Consider the following 18046-nt stretch of genomic DNA (forward strand, 5'->3'; position numbering starts at 1 on the left):
TTTCTTATTTTTCACAGCCACATAGTATTCCATGTGTATGTGTACCACTGCTTTTTAATGCACTCCTCCACTGACAGACACTTGGGCTGTTTCCAGATCTTGGCTATTGTAAACAATGCTGCAATAAACTAGAATGACTTTAATTTTGGATTGTTTAGTGTTGTATCCTGATTAAATATAGGTTAAATAACCCTGGCTGGACCATTACATAAGTGACAAAGTTGTGTCCTTTCCAGAAAATCGTATTAGGAAGCACATGATATCTCAATGACCCTCACTGAAAAATCATTCTTGACGACCATATCAAGGCATTGTTCAATTTCTCTAATGTATAGATTCTATTTCCCCCTTGCTACTATTAAGCAATCTTTGGTGAAACACTTTGAGACCGTGCCATGATCCTGCTCATCATATAACTTTTCTCCCAGCCTTAGCATCCATCATTGATTCTTGCCAGAACCAGTCTTTACTGATGCTTGGAAATGGATGATTTCCTATGCCACCACGCCCTTCATATTTTTCAGTCGGTGCAAGTCATTCACCTACAAGCCAGAATTTTCAGTGTCCCGCTCCCTTCATTATTGTACTCATGGGTTTTAATTTTATTCAATGGATAAATTATCTATTGCTCTTATTTATTTTGATGCTCAGATTGTCCCAGATTTGACCACTGGGAGTCCCTTCAAACTGGCTCCTATGTCCTTTTGATATATTCTTTTTTTTTAAAAAAAAAAGACTTGAGAAATAATAATTACAATCAGAGGCAAATCAAAATATTGCAATTTTTTTGTGTGTGCCAGGGGTTCCAGAATCAAAGTTAAGGACAGCTTACCAGTTAACAGAAGTTCAAAAATTTATTAGACGTTATAACTACATACAACATATTCTCTTTCTCTCTCTTTTAAAACATTCTCTTTGTAGTTGTTTACTCTCAGGTCTTCTCATAACTAGTTTTCATAGTTATCATAGGTAATATATCCATGGGCTAATTTGGAATACAGGACTGCAGCCTACATAAAACTTCTTTTCAACATGGAGTCATCTTTAACATCCTTCTCATTTGAATGCCAACTCCTTTATTTATATGTCCTTTACTGTGATGTATGTGCAGATTTTCACTTTACTTTCATCCTTGGAACGTGATCTCTATGGAGGTTCTGATGGTTCTTAGCTGTGCAATCTTGCTGAGCAAAGCTGGATTTCCTCCATAGCACAGTTACCGCACCTTAGTTGTTCATTGATTGCTTTCTCATATGCACTACGATGTGGGGAGGGCGTGGGGGGGGGGGAGCGGTCTCCAGCCCGCAACCCTGGGCTTCAAGCCAGCGACCATGGGATCATATGACCCCAGGCTCAAGCCAGGGACCTCGGGTTTGGAACCTGGGTCTTTACTGTCCCCGTCCAATGTTCTATCCACAGCACCACTGCCTGCTCCGATTTCTGACCCATTTTAAAGAGAATGTGAAAGGTAGCTACATTCATCATACCCAAGAAAGCCTTGAAAAGTCCTCTTTTCCTTTTCTTGTATGACCCGCAGATGTTTCAAATTTCTCCTTCTTTCACTCCAAGCCACCACCCCCGCCGCCCCCCGCCCCCCGCCCCCCAGCCTTCACAGATCAGTATCCATCCCCAAGTTCTCTGGTCTCTTTCCCCTCCTAGCCAACGCTTTTAAAGGAACTCAGACAGCGACTCTCCGTCTTAGAGATTGCAAATACTTTCAAATAGTGATTTTTTCCCCCTGTTATATATATATATATATATATATATATATATATATATATATATATATATATATATTGTTATGAACATATATATATTGAATATATATATATTCAAATGCATCCATTCCAAATAGTGATTTTTTTTCTGTTATATATATATATATTCTGTTATATATATATTGTTATGAATATATATATATTCAATATATATATATTGAATATATATATATTCAAATGCATCCATTCAGCCGTAAAAATTGACGGTGAAGCCTCCGCTTTAATGCAAAGCTCTAAATTGCAATGTAATTAGAGAGTGAAAAAATAGGATGTTTGGGCATTGCAGAATGTCTGCCTGGCACGGAGCGGATGTTTCAGAAACATTTATCTGCTGGTGTAGGAAATCGTATTGCCAATGGATGATCGCCCTTAATGAGCACGCCAAACTTTTACCGAGCGCTCGGGGAGTGCCGGGCGGGCCCCGCGCAAAGTGGTGGTTAGATAAAGGGGCATTTCCAGGACCCAAGAGGCTGCACTCCTGCCTCCCTGCGCTTGTCCACTCCCTTATCCCAATTGTGACAAATGTGTGTGCGGCTCCAGGCAGGGGCGGGTTGGCGGGAAGGGCCTATTCCGGCTGGGTCGGGGGTTAACCGAGGGGACCGCGGGGCTCCGGGATCGAGGGGACCAGCCCCGGGCGGACTGAGCGCTCCGCCCGGGGAGCATCCTCCTCGCGGGGCCCTGCGTCCAGCCTCCCGCCGCTGCGCTGCCGCCCTGGACCCTGCGGCCGCGGGCTCCCGGGCCGACCCGACCGCCGAGCCCAGCGGCTGCGGACCGGCTCGTTCACGACCGCTCTTAACAGTTAAGTTCAAAATCCGGGTTATGTGAAGAGGAGGTAGCTGTTCAGTACTGCCGGGACTGTGGCTCGTAAACAGCCAGACAGGAGAATTCTGATGGAACAATTTGCCGTGACAAAGAAGAAACTGTGATTATTTTAGAATGACACATCCGGAAGGGGCAAAGAATGCAGTAATACCTGGCTCTAGCGCAAAAGCGGGAGGAGCCGAAATAGCTCAGTTGGGAGAGCGTTAGACTGAAGATCTAAAGGTCCCTGGTTCGATCCCGGGTTTCGGCAGACCTCTTTTCTCCCCCTCTCTTTTTATTTCGAAGTGATTCAAATTTCGTAGGATCTGCTGTCAGTTGTAATCTGACTCATTAACGTGAGTTTAAATGAAACCGGGAATTAAAGGGTGAGGGAGGAGTGGAAACGGTCGCTTTCGGTCGCTCCTGGGAGAGCAGCCGCGGGGCACGTTCGCTAGTCCCGCTGCGCCTCCCGGCGGCCGGCAGAGACGTTGCTGCGCGTGCGCGACGCGGGCCTCGGGGCTGGAGCAGCGCGGCTCCGGCCGAAACCGCTCGGCTTCCCAGGCCCGCTCCACGCCCCGGCCGCCTCCGGAGGTATCCCAGCCGCCCCGCCGCGAGGGCTGGTGCGAGGAAGGAGTGGCTCTGCCTCGGGTGACAAGAGAGAAAACTGCATTCCAAATTTCACGCCCCAAAGCATGTCAATCTGAAAAGCAAAACCCTTCTGTTTAATCAAATGGCTCATCCACCGGGCTGCTGAGTGGAACCGAGGGGCTCGCTATTCCTGGTTAGAGGCGCAGGCAGGGCGCTCGCGCGGCGTACCCAGAGTTACGTGCCCGGGGGGTAAAGGCGTGGCAGCTTTACAGCTCCGCACAGTTCATCAGTCTTGCAGTTCAACAGTTTTATTTGGTGTCTAGACCAGTGGTTCACAAAGTGTGGTCCCCGGCCCTGCGTCACTCCTCCTCACCTGGGAACTAGACACTGTGGTTAGAACTGCGTATCCACCTCAGACCTAACGATCAGACACTCTCGGTTCCAGCACCAGGTGTTCAAACAGGCCCTCCCAGTGAGATTCTGAAGCAACTGAAGTTTGAGATCCACTTATCAGCTATTCCTCTCCATTTCTAAAAGAGCCCTTCCTTTACTAAGACTTTTTGTGAACATGCTTTTCCAGTTTGCTGTCTTTGCTCTGCAAGCCCGAAAGAAAACTTTGGCATGTGGTCGAAATTAATATTTCTTAAAGCATTTTTGTTTCCACCATGAGTGTGTGTGCTGGCGCTGGGATGTGTAGGGGCATCCCCTTTTCTAGCTACCTGTGGGAGCCCACCCCAAGGCTAAATTAGGTGCAGTAAAGAAAATGGAGGCGCTGGGCACCTTATTCTAGACCAGGGGTCCCCAAACCATGGCCCGCGGGCCACATGCGGCCCCTTGAGGCCATTTATCCGCCCCCGTCCCATTTCCAGAAGGGGCACCTCTTTCACTGGTGGTCAGTGAGAGGAGCATAGTTCCCATTGATATACTGGTCAGTTTATTGATTTAAATTTACTTGTTCTTTATTTTGAACATAGTATTTGTTCCCGTTTTGTTTTTTTACTTTAAAATAAGATATGTGCAGTGTGCATAGGGATTTGTTTATAGGGGTTTTTTTTTTTTTAAAGTTTGGCCCTCCAATGGTCTGAGGGACAGTGAACTGGCCCCCTATGTAAAAAGTTGGGGACCCCTGGAATAGATTGTGTGGTTCCCTTTGCTGTGCCAGGACTGAGGGGTAGAAGGTGCAAAGACGTAAATTTGACTCACAGGAGGAAGACATTTTAATCTGTTGGAGTCACTAGAAAATGGGATACAGTTTAGTGCGGAGCTGAGTTGCTGGCCTGCGAATGAAAGACAATCACTTACTTGTTGGCTTTATCCATATGGTCTTTTGTCTCTTCTGGGTCTATGGCCTTGAGAGGGAAAGGCAACTTGTATTTATGAAGTACTGTGTGCTCTCAGGTTATTAATTTATTCATCAACTGGACATTAATTAACTGACCTTCTGCCATGTGCCAGATATTATTTGATCTTCATAACTTCCTTATGAGGTATATAACATTATTTTTATTTTACATATAACAGTTTGTGTAGGATTGCAAGGATTACATACATGTCAGGCACCTAATATTTGCCACCTCCTAAATGTTACTATATGGGAATGCAGTATTTGCTGGAATGTTTGGTTAAGATGTGTGTGTAAAAGTGGAGGTAATTGTAGGAAGAACTAAAAGCTTTAGCTGGTTAATCAGAAGAGGCTCTGTGAGGAAGTAGGACTTGAGTGGGCCTGAGAGGATGATTTCTTGGTTAAGGAAGGACAGAACAGCAGCACCAGGTATCCCTGTGTTTAAATGGCACAGGAATGGTGTAGAAACTGTAGATGCTGGAAGTGAGAGTCATTTTAGACAATCTGAGGCCTGACTTCCCTGTGGGGAAGAACCTGTGGTGTTGGCGGGAGGTTCGAGGCACACATCTGGTTAAAAGTTAGAAGAGGGAAAAATAAAAGGGGACAGTTTGGGCAGGCATCCACTTGGGGGGGGGGTTGATTATAAACAGTTGTTGACCTTGTGGGAGAAAAGAATAATTAAGAAGAAGGTAGGCAGTATTTAAAAGTTTTTATGTATGTGTATACATATATAATTTAAAAGATAATTCTGTCTATTACATGTATATATATTTCTTTTTGTACTTTAAGGAATAAAGTGTAAAGAGGTAATCTGATAATTTTTATTGCTTTTGCCTGAAGCATGCAGTGCTCTGGTAGCTGTCACTGTACTTCCCAGGAGTGAAGGCTGAGAAAGACTGAACATGAGCTGTCTCCTAGGAACTCCCCCAACACCAGGCAGCGCCAGGATAGCTCTTTATGACTGAGGAGGAGGTGAAGGGGGAAGAGTGGAAGTGTGGAGTTAGCCCTTACCTCAGAAAAGAAATACTTTCAATGGAACACAACCAGCATGAAACATTTATGAGTTAGTGCTCATCCCAGCACTCTATTATCAGCGGAAAGGTTGTGAATGTCTCCTTGCTTCAGACCTTTTATCCAGGGGGTGAGGGGAAAGTATCCTCTCAAATTTCCTTGGGAAGTTTTTATAAAGACATCTGAGACATCTGGCTCATCTGACAAATTCTAAGGTGATTTGCAAGCATGCTGCTAAATGACTGTTTACTTCTTAGCTATTCTGGATACTACATTCATTTTAGTCCAGGATTACAATATAGCAAAGCTCTTGATTTTTATATACAATAAAACTAGATGAGCATTTAATTATTCATTGGGGCCTTTTATGTAATCGATGTGTACCTACATTAATGCCCATTTTTATTAGTCTTGGGTTATACTTCTACTCTTTTAAATGCATAGTGGTTTATAGTTGTTTAGTTTCATGTTATATTATTTGTCATATCTCTGATTTATCTGATGTAGTACCTTGGTTAGAAATACAACTCTTGATTGGATTTGTGTCAGATACCAGAAATATGTGAATTCTGCACAGTCATCCTTAATATGTGGTGCCCGGATGAATTACCTTGTTTAAGGGTAGTTCACTTAACTAACTGAAAATCTTGAAGGATTGTTTATAGTCCCTAGCTGTTGGATGTATTGTTTGGGAGATGGCTAGCAGACACCTGGGGAAGCAAACAGGACAGTTTGAGCAAAGGTAAGGGTCTTCTTCGTAACAGACACCTGAGTCACATACTAGTTCCATAAATTCCAATTTTCATGTAATGAGGTATCTTAAAACAGGATGCACAAATATTTGACTCTTTACTACCTAAAAATATTCTATAGTGCATTTTGAGCAACTCCTTCTCCATACTTGACTGACTGTCTAGTTTAAAGTATCAAGAATAACCAGTTACCACCTGACCTGTGGTGGCGCAGTGGATCAAGCATGGACTTGAAATGCTGAGGTCGCTGGTTCAAAACCCTGGGCTTGCCTGGTTAAGGCACATATGGGAATTCACGCTTTCTGGTCCTCTCCCCCCCTTCTCTAAAATGAATAAATAAAATTTTAAAAAAACTTGAAAAAAAAAAGAATAACCAGTTACCATGCCTGGAGTATTGTCTGTGTACCAGGTATTCTAGTGAGCACTTTTCACATCAGACCTGTTAATAACCCTTTGAGGTAGGAGGCACTGATGAATACACATTTAAAAAAATGATACATAAATGTGCTATTGTGAAAACCCAGCATAATTTTGAGATCTATTAAAATGGAGCATTAGGCTCTGGCCTGTTTGCTCAGTGGTAGAACATCAGCTCACCATGTGGATGTCCCAGGTTCAATTCTTGGTCAGGGCATATAGTAGAAGCAACCATTTGCTTCTCTACTTCTCCCCTTTCCCCCTTTACTCTCTCTCTCTCTCTTCCCTTCTGCAGCATGGCTAGATTGGTTTGAGCAAGATGGCCTTGGGAACTGAGGATGGCTCTGTGGCCTCGGTCTCAGGCACTAAAAAAAAAAAAAGAAAAAAAAAAAGGCCCCAGATGGGCAGAACATCGCCCCCTAGTGGCCTTGCCAAGTGGATCCTGGTCAGGAAGCATGCAGGATTCTCTCTCTGCCTCCTCTCCTCTCAGTGAATGAAAAAGAAAAAAAAAAGGAGCATTAGCCATAAAAATAAAGTAGTAGTTCTTTTATATGTTGTTAGTGAGATCTATGTTAGAGCATTTTTGTTTAGTTTTGATTAACTCAAGAGGAAAGGGTTAATAAAGAATAAAAACATGATTTAGGAAGAGGAGAATTATTTTATAAAAGAACAAAAAATATGAAATAGATTTGCTAAGATAAAAGAAAGCAAAGGTAACTTAATTATTGTCTTTAAATTGTTTCTTTTTTATTTTTATTATTTTTTTATTTAATTAATTGTGTTTACATAGATTCTAGGGTCACCCCATATGCATCCCCCCTCCTCCCTATTCCCCTCAATATCTCCCTTTTTCCCCTCCCTTCAGCGCCCTCCCCCCTTCCCTTCAGGTTTCTCCCATCCTATCATCCCCTCTCCCTCTGTCCTCTTTTCCTTTGGTCCCTTTTATCCCTCCTCTGTCTCAATTCCATTCCTCAGTTCTCATTATTCCCTTGGATTCCTCAAATGAGTGAGGTCATATAATATTTTTCTTTCTCTGCCTGGCTTATTTCACTCAACATAATAGTTTCCAGGTCCCTCCATATTGTTGCAAAAGGTAATATTTCCTTCTTTTTCATAGCTCCATAGTATTCCATTGTATATATGTACCACAGCTTTTTAATCCACTTGTCCACTGATGGACACTTGGGCTGTTTCCAGATCTTCGCTAAGCTCACCGACATCTATCACAGCAATATCTTTGCTGATTTATCTCCACAGGCAAATGAAATAAAAGACAGGATAAACAAATGGGACTATATCAAACTAAAAAGCTTTCGTACAGCTAAAGACAATATGAACAGAATAAAAAGACAAACTATATCCCAAGGACACCGTATTACCGACTGAAGAAAAGAAATGCATCCCCATGTTTATGGCAGCATTGTTCACAATAGTGAAGATCTGGAAACAGCCTAAATTACTGTTTCTTTTTTTATTTTTATTTTTATTTTTATTTTTTTACAGAGACAGAGTCAGAGAGAGGGATAGACAGGGACAGACAGACAGGAATGGAGAGATGAGAAGCATCAGTCATTAGTTTTTTGTTGTGCCTTGCAACACCTTAGTTGTTCATTGATTGCTTTCTCATATGTGCCTTGACCGCGGGCCTTCAGCAGACCGAGTGACCCCTTGCTCAAGCCAGCAACCTTGGGTCCAAGCTGGTGAGCTTTTGCTCAAACCAGATGAGCCCGTGCTCAAGCTGGTGACCTTGGGGTCTCGAACCTCGGTCCTCCACATCCCAGTCCGACATTCTATCCACTGTGCCACCGCCTGGTCAGGCTAAATTACTGTTTCTTAAGAGTATATAATTTTTAGGAAGATGCCACTAGAAGAAATGGGTTCAGAGGAAGGCATGAGAAATTGCTGTTTGCCAAAGAGAGAAACTGTGATAAAATATTTTATCTAGTTTTACGATAGAAAAAGCATCTGGCCAACATGGGGTAGAGAACTGCTGTTGAATAGATTTGTCTGTGTCTAAGAGGACTGCTAGCTAACTTTGGTATGTAGAGGAGGAAGAAAAGAATTTCCGCATTACCCTCCAAGGTTGTTGAGTGGGGCCTTGTATATAAGACTGACAAAAGGCAGATTAAGAGGAGAAAAACAGAAGTTTATTAACATGTGCAGCATGCATGCACATGGGAGGACTGCTCAGTGATGAGTAACTCTAAGAGATGATTAGAACTGGGGCTTATATAGCATCTTAACTGAAAAACAATAAATTTGTAGAAAGTGACAAGACAAAGGAAAAGGACTTTGAGTTTCTAGATCGGTCAATTATGGGAAGGCAGATATATGGGAAAACTAATGGAAGATGAGAGTTAGTAAAGTTTTTTAAGTAGATTTCTCTGGTCCCACTGCTGGGCTGATTAGGGTCTAGTTGTCTCTGTTGGTTTCTGTCTTTCCTGGTAGAGTATGAGAAGTGATATCTTTACATATTTATGTCCTGCTTTTAAGCAAATCGGGAAGGGCAACGAGCTTTTCTTGTGTCTGCTTCTCAATTGCATCCAGCTCAAAATAACCCTTATATAAAAGTGGCATGTTTGGGTTGGCATATTCTGCCACCCTTCAGATACTTCCAAAAAATCCACTGATTTCTATGTGGTTGCCACTGCTGACAGTTCTGGAAGGAAGGGGGTGAAGCAGCAGGGAGTGTGGACATTGCTGGCATAGAGCAGGAAAAGGGTGGTTGGGTGGATCCTATTATCGTTTTACACTCAGTATGTCTCGAAGACGTACTTCATCTTTCCTCTATGAAGACTTAGTGTGCACATCACGATCATGTACTCCAGTCAGAAAAAAAAGAAATTTAAAAAGCATTCTCCATCCTGAGATAAACCAAGACAGCCCCAAGAGGATCCCGATGTTTAGTTAGAATCCTCATAATAAATGAAGCCATGAGCCTTTTCTGAAAGTTATTGACTCTGCATCCAAGATAATTTTATCCACAACAATTTCAATGTCAGTGTCTGAAGATATGTAGTGACCGGCACATCACTGTTTTACCATGATGCACGGACTAACTGTAAACTTGGTAACATCGCTCTTCTTGTATATAGATTTGGGTATGCTTGATTTGGGGGTTTTATTTCAGAGTTTCATGTTTGTTTGTTTAAGCTAGTTTTTTTATTTTTTTAATTTTTTTGCATTTTTCGAAGCTGGAAACGGGGAGGCAGTCAGACAGACTCCCACATGCACCCGACCGGGATCCACCCGGCATGCCCACCAGGGGGCGATGCTCTGCCCCTTTGGGGCGTCGTTCTGTTGCATCCAGAGCCATTCTAGTGCCTGAGGCAGAGGCCACAGAGCCATCCTCAGCGCCCGGGCCATCTTTGCTCCAATGGAGCCTTGGCTGCGAGAGGGGAAGAGAGAGACAGAGAAGAAGGAGAGGGGTAGGGGTTGAGAAGCAGATGGGTGCTTCTCCTGTGTGCCCTGGCCGGGAATTGAACCCGGGACTCCTGCACGCCAGGCTCACGCCCTACCACTGAGCCAACCGGCCAGGGCAAGGACTAGTTTTTTTAAAAAAACTTGGACCCTCCCTTATTCAATTTTTTTGCAAGAAAATTATTTTATTTTTCTAAGTGCTTTTCTTTGAACAAATGTCTGCTTAAAGATGAACTCAATGTTAAAAAAAAGCAAAAATCTGGGTCTTTCAGTAGAATTTCAGGCAAATTGAAACATGTGGAGGTGGACATGTGAAGCATAAAGCAGTATGTGGTGAGAATTAGAAAAGAAAATTACCATTCCATTCTTGATGGGCTTGAATGAAGGGAGAAGGCATGAAAAGATAAAATGCCCAGGAATTCTTCATCAGTATGAAGACCTGACTTAATTGTAAAGTGCTTATATCGCAGTGCACATACTTAGGTGACACTAATGTGTCAAAGAAGGCCTGCATTCTGCCAGTCTGTTTGATAGAAGTTTCACAATTCTCTGAAGGAAAATTTGATAAGTAAGCAGGAATCCCTAAAGTTAACTATCTAGGAAATGATCATTTCTATAGTTACACACAATTTCTTGTGTGAAGGCAAATGTAGGGGGCAAGCGACTTCCTCAGATCTGGAATACAACCTCTGGAGCACCTGCCGATGCAAGGGGCCAGGTGCGGAACCAGGGCAGAGCCCCTTGCTTTGCAGCTTTGTCATTCTCTTTGAAATCTGAACCCTCCCACGGTCTTTCTCATCTTCACAAAGTCTGTGTAGTTGTTGACTCTCCTCTTCCAGGTGTCTCTTAAATCGGGAGCCCAGGCCCGGGGAAAATGTCTGTTAGACACAAGGACAGTGTGAAGAGAATTCTGTTCTCTTTCTGCATCCCTGAGCTTCCTGAGCACACAGCAGCCGCTTCACGACTTCTGCTTCCTTCCTTTCTTCCCATTCTACCTGCTTTTTCAGTCCCTCCCTCTCAACAGAGCCTATTCTCACATTTAAAAGTTGGGAATTTGAGAAAATGTTTTAAAATTCTTAATTTCTCTTTAAGAAATTGATCACTGAATTAGAATTGATCACTGAAACACACAGTGTGAAGTTTAAGCAGAGAAGGAGGTATACCATGAAAAGTACGTTTCCGTTTTAGCTCTGAGCCTAATCACCTTCTGCAGAGAAGACCATTGTCAGTAGCAGAAGCTTCTAACAATGTTTGCTTTGGTCAAGAGAGTTTATATATACAAGCACATATGACATATTAGATGAATAGCATCATTAGCATGCACACTGTCCTAAAGCTTTTTTAAAAAGATGTACAGCACTTCTTTTTTACATCTCACCAAACATGTTTACTTCTTTTTTTCCCTTAACCGATTATAAACCTGAGCTGAACTTTTAAATCATAGTCTCCTGTAAAGTATTTAAGAGATAAACTCACCCAATATCAACATTTACATTCCCTATTGAAATAGATTCTAAAGATATGATTGCAAAGGATTTTAATATTAAATCCATAATTTGGATCTAAATTTGAATGGTCTGAGCTCTTATTCTAGCAACGACTATTAACAGACACATTTGGTTTAATTCCGTTTGAAAAAAGGCCTGATTTGTTAAATAGCTTCAACTATCAATTAAATAAGAATGAAATACAGGTATAAACCAGCATGAAGACATTTTCCTTTTGAGCATTTTCTTATGTCAAGTTGGTAACTTGTTCAGATAAAAATAATCAGGAGCCTATTTATTTTACATCTTATTTCTTTAGTGTCTCCTCAATTCACACCATTTTTCCGATTCTCTCAATTTTTGCCTCGTCATAAAACCTTTCCCCGTAGCTCAAGCTAATATTGCTCTCGCCCCATTTTGACCTCCCAAAGAGCTCACCTCTGTGCATCGAGCATGTGATTCTGCCCCATCTTTCATTTTCTGTTTTGAATGCCTGCTCATTTCCTGTGACAAAATGCTACCTCCTTCGCAAAAGGTGGCGTTGATTTCAGGGACAGGCACTTCAAAGTTTCCATGCTTTAGCAAGAAAATCAGGTGTTTTCCAGTAGTGGTGCTTTGGAAAAGGTTATGTGACCTGGAAGAACTGGAGAGGTGTGGACTGAATACCCCTAGAAGGTGAAGTGGTGTTTGGGCTCTCAGAATGAAAGGAAAAGGGCGACGATAGCAAAGTAAAGGAAACCAGGCAGGCAGGAGTAGGGGCAGTAAACCCTGCCCCCGACAGTGTTGCAGGTGAGGGTGGAGAAGCAGATGCGCACCGGGACAACTGATCTGGCTGTTAAGGTGGGAATCCTCAGGGAGGAGCTTTTATCTGAGGCAGAGAGAGAGGCTTCAGGAGAGCCTGGATGCAACTTGATTTCTTTTTAAGTCTGAGTTTGCAATTGCACTTGTGATAGGCAGTGGAGAGCCTGTCACTCACCTTCAGTCAACCTGACTGAAGAATACGAGGTGAGGCTTATGAACAGTTTATAGCCTCGAACTCTCACAATGGGAAAAAAAGATAACGGTGCACCAAACCATGTATGTCTTTGGCTGCAGTAGAGCAGAGCAGGAAATGCGGTGCATCAAGAGACAGAGAAGGCCGGAACCAAGGTACCACAGCTGTGTGTATTGGCGTGGGGAAGGTCAAGAACACAGCCCTGAAGGCAGGCTGCTGGACCTGCGCTCTGACTCCACCTATTGGCTGGGTATTGTTCACAAGTGTTTTAACCCTTCTTAGTTTTAGTCTGCCCACTGTAAAATAGAGAAGAAGAAAAACACTTATTTTCTGGGGCTAGGTGAGAATTAAACGAGGGAACCTATGAAAAGTGCTCAGCATGTACAGCCGGACATATCCTGTGTGCTCAGAAAGTACTTTCTGCACATTGCTGTCTTCCTGTAAGAAGCGGCGTAAACATCGGCTACTCCAGGAAGGCTTAGCTGTTCCTCTACTCTCTGCCTCCCACACTTTATCCAGAGATCCATCAATATTTTATTGTATTTCACTGTTTTTTTTTTCCTGACTGGCTGCAATGATCTCCTTCAGATCACAATTCATGTGCACAACAGAGGGCACATAGTAGGTGCTGTGTGCATATTAACACATCTCTCTTTTTATTCTGCCAGTGGTGGCTCACCACCATGTCATAGGCCTTGGCTGTATTTGTTTTTATCATGTTCCCTGACAAGAGAATTAATTCATTTGAGGGTCTAGACTGAGGTTCCTCTTTATTTCTATGCCTTATATCACATAGCCCTGTGCCAGAAACATTGTAGGTTCTCAGAAAAAGCTTCATAACATCTATTGATTTGACAAAAAAGCAACTCTGTTAGAGAGACTAAAAAGGTTGTGTGATTAATTTAAGACTATGGGTGACTTTCAGAATTTTCTTTTTTATTAATCTGTATTTAAATGTTTTTCTTAAAAATAATTTTAAAAGGAAGGGAGAAAAAGGGCTCTAAACCTTCTACAACATAGCAGAACAGGACAGTAGAAAGTTGGACCTCTTTGTTCACCTATGTTCCAAGGAGAGCATAGGTTTGCCTAACAGAGACAAGGTGAGTCATTTTGGTTCTAGGATCTGCCAGGGCATGAACCCAGGTGAATTTAGGTCATAAACCCATGCGTTAGAATCATAATCACACATTACATGTTGACATTCAATAAATGTCTTAGTAACAGTAATCAAAACAGTCTCTCCATCTTTCAAGTTACTTAAGCTGTTCTGGTTGCTATTTTAAAACATAAGATTTAAGTAACTTCCTAAATAAACAGGTTTTAGAAAACCATCCAGATGTAACAGAGATTAAAAGCTAAATAAAGGTTTTGTGTTCAGAGGGATATAAAAAAAGGCAAACAGACCAACACAAATAGAAACATGTCTTAATAATGTAAACATTTTAGTTAATTCATCAATTATCCGTTCACTATTCGTGCAGGTGTTGGTCTGTAGTGAGTGTGCTTGGGAGGTCCCCTTTGAAGAGCAGCTGCCGGATGTCACAGGCATTGGCAGCTGCCAGAACAGTGTTCTGTCCAATATGAGTGTTAAATCCTTGGGTCCAGGCCTTTTGGAGGATGGCATTTTTGAGGTTGGATCTGTCAACCTTGGATCCTAAAATGTATCTGCCACTGGCCCTTGGTAACTGCCACATCTCTGTGCACATACATTGGTCCACTGGACCTTAAATAAAGAATTTTCTTTCTTTAGATGTGGAAGCATTTTGTCACCAGCTTCTGAACTGGTTCTAGAGGCCATTTTAGAAGCATAGCTCAACTTTTGCTAGAGGTAAGGGTTATACTTTCTCCAGCTAACAGATCTTTGGGGTGCCGGATGAGGAGCTGGAGTCACTTCAGTTTCCTGGAGAGCTCCTGTGGGGTGGCAGAAGGTATTTTCCTTTTAAGAGGATAACTTAGGCTGTGCTATGCCACTTAAAAGTACTTATTATTAGTGCTTTTGGCAACTCCCCATGGCCTACCATCCTGAAGGTATAGATGGGGTCATGGTGTTGGTAATAACTCAGAGTTTTATGTCCCCCCCTTTTTTTGCCCCAACTATTTATTGAGGACCTCAGCAACCAGAAAGAATCTCGCCTATACTTGTCCGGGGTAATTCATGTGTTTTCACAAAAAAATCTTAACTTTCCATGCACCACCATCGGACCTCTGGTCTACCAGGTTTCTTTCATTCCCTGGCTGGCCTCATGGGCACTGACATGGGTACATTAATGCCTTCAGGTGCTGAGTGTTGCTGTATTCTGATTAAGAGAACTGCAGGTATGTCTGGAAGCACGTTTGTCTGACAGAGCTTTTGACAGAACTCCTTCAGTATCTGCCAGTCTTCTATTGCACTGGGTTTGGTGGACTGACAGACACCATGTTCATTTCATTTCTCTATGTTATTTCCCTAGTACTCATAGCTCTAATGCTTCTTCCTTATTTAAGCCAAAAACCTAAATTCCTTTGCAGTTCATCACATGGAAATGATTTTGTGTTGGGTATGTTACACCATATACTCAAACACAACCCTATATTCTGAACTTCAGTAATATCTTTATTATATGCGGCTTAAGTGTCTGTTTGTCGCCGATAGCTTATTGGTTGCTTGCGTAACTGTACTAGCCAATGGGGTGAAGTTGCCACGGCTGAACGCAAATTGAGCAGGTCAGGGGGAAGGTGAATATTTGTTTGCCTTGGCAATCATCTGTTTTACATAAAATCTACATCTTAACGTAATTTCTTTTAAGAATGCCTCCTAGAAAATACAGCACTGAAGGGGAGAGAAAAGAAGCTAAAGCTGCACAAAAACAGCTTTCTCGACAAAAAGAAACCACTGAGCAAAGAAAGACAAGGCTTGCTTCAGTGGCAGAGCAAATGTGTCTTTCTCGGCAAAATGAGACTGATGAGCATAGAGAAACAAGGCTTGCCTCAGATGCAAGACAAAAAAGCCTGTTCGACAAAATGAGTCCCTTGAACAAAGGCAGCAGAGAATAATGTCATAATAGCTAAGTCTTTGACTGGCTTCTCTAAAGGTGAAATACATGTCATTCCAAGAATTGATTTGGCTCCATCTCAAACAGGGTTGCCGTTTCAATTGAGACATAGACAATTTCCTGTAAAACTTGCCTTTGCTATGACCATCAATAAGTCTCAGGGCCAAATGCTTAAGCGTGTTGGCATTTTTTTACCTGAGCCTGCATTTGGACACGGTCAACTTTATGTTGCCTGTTCAAGAGTTCGTGAAAGAATGGACGTAAAATTAAAAATAATTGATGGTCCTCTGCAAGGCGAGCTTAAAAATGATGGAAAGATCTACACAAGAAATGTTGTGTACAAAGAGATCTTTGACATGTGAATTAACATTTTATTATTTAAATCACCTTTATTTATTGAGCTAGCGGTGGCTCTTAAGAAATGTACCGCCAGTGGTTTCCTTCATTGCACTCTACTTTAAGCAATTAAGCAAGTAGAAGGGCAGTAAGCAAAGGGGCGTCCTCGCCGCCTGCCCTGGGTAATTCAGTTTGAATTAGCAGACACCTTTGCACAAATCATTTTAATTACAATTTATAATATCTAGAACAGCGGTCATTTCGTATGACCGCCGGGCTTTCTAGTATCTGTATAACTAAAATTGTCTGCATAAAAGCAGTTACATAGAATGTATTCTAAATTGTATATACTGACAAGCTGTAACCAAATCCTACATGTAGAGTCAGATATTTGGATATTTCAGGAGGCTGTGGGCCCTTTAAATGCTGTTTTAAAATATTTCTTCAACATTTATTTGGATGACACGGGGCAGGATGGAGGATGTGACAGTAAGTGGCAGCTCTGCACTTTATATTGAAAAAATTATCCTCTGCCTTCAAATTTTCCTACTTCTCTCATATAAGAGTGTTTAAATGAACTCTACCCACCCTCCTTAGAAGGTACTTCAGCAGTTTTCAGGTGTTGTTTGAGGATATTCTTTGAAGATCTCACTCCCCACCCAGAACAGCTATTGCAGTGCAGTGGGAACTGCCCGGACAGACTTCCACATGACCACCCAGCCTGTGCCTTCCATCACTTTGAAACAAATTGCCTGATGATCAGGGCTCACTGAAAGCTCACGGCCAGTGGCCTCTCTGTGGTATCTCAGCACTCTCCTCCCAGCAGTTGTATACTTGCCAAGTCATTCTATTGTTCTTGTTTCCAAACCTATTCATGTCAATTGTGCTTATAATTGTATAAGTGTGAAAAGCAAAAGACAAAGAAATAATTGGAGTTTCTAAGAAAATGAAGTTGGATTCTTTTGAAAGCCTTGTAAAATGAAGTCGCCAGCTGATGGATATTATATGCCTGGAGGAGGTTCAGCCCCTGGCCTGTTGTGCTTTCCATTGGACTTGACCTGAGAACTTAACAGTTCTTCCATTGAGGAGACACCAGCCTTTGATTTGAAGGGAAACTTATTTGATTACTTAGTCTTTATTGAAGGACTGAACATAATGAGGCAGCTGATGAAGAAAGATAAGTTAAAAGATCAGGAGAAATTGTGAATGTAGAAAGAGGCTATATTCAGCTTGTCTCATAAAAAATTATTATGACTTTGCTTTAGTGGAAATCATAAGAGATGCATCATGGTATAATAAATGTAACAATGTTAATCATTTAGCTTATACTCCAACAAGATATACATGAATCAAAAGATTTGTGAATGAATGAACAGTTAAAGGTTTTGCAGTAAAATAGTGTTTAAGGTGACAGTGTCCTTTTTTCATGATTTCCTGCTTTTAACCCACTTTTTTAATTACCAGTCATACTGATGAGCTCCAGTTTAACCCATAAGAGGGCATTTACTCCATTTCTTTTAACTAGGGTATTCTTCTGTAAGATCTAGTAGTTATTGTTTTCTCTAGCTGGTCACCTTTCTTGTGGTGTTTGGCCTGCCTCAGGGAATTGGCAGGAAGCTACCCGGCTAGCCCATCCAATAATGCTGTGCACCTGAGATTTAAAAAGAAATTCCCAGTAAATATTTTAGGTAATATGTTAGTAAACTTGCTTTGAAGGAGAAAATTTTATAGCCTAATAACTTAGGGAGTAGCTGGATTAAACAAAACACTCTTTTGTTTATATTTTTACTGCCAAATTTTCAGATCCTTTTGTGTTATAATGATATAATTGGGAGACAGAAAGGGGGCTTGGGGAGATGGCCATCCATCCTATTTATCATTTCCCAAACTTAGTTTGCCATGGAGGCCCCTTTTCAAGGATTGCCTTTTATATGTAGCAGAATAGTAGTATTACTCAAACACAGTGAAGAACATCCTTTTTTTTTTTTTTTTTTTCTTAAGTAAGAGGAGGGGAGCAGAGACAGACTCCAGCTAGTGCCCCAACTGGGATCCACCCAGCAAGCTCCCTATGGAGTGATGCTCTGCCTA

At 41.9% G+C, this 18046-nt stretch overlaps 1 non-coding gene across 1 annotated transcript; it reads left to right on the forward strand.

Annotated features, from left to right (window-relative positions):
* The first annotated feature begins 2777 nt into the window (after nucleotides 1-2777).
* Nucleotides 2778-2850, forward strand: TRNAF-GAA (transfer RNA phenylalanine (anticodon GAA)). The gene has a single exon. It is a non-coding gene; the product is annotated as a tRNA-Phe (tRNA).
* Nucleotides 2851-18046: the final 15196 nt, after the last annotated feature.

Source organism: Saccopteryx leptura, chromosome 4, assembly GCF_036850995.1.
Source record: "Saccopteryx leptura isolate mSacLep1 chromosome 4, mSacLep1_pri_phased_curated, whole genome shotgun sequence".
Taxonomy (NCBI): domain Eukaryota; kingdom Metazoa; phylum Chordata; class Mammalia; order Chiroptera; family Emballonuridae; genus Saccopteryx; species Saccopteryx leptura.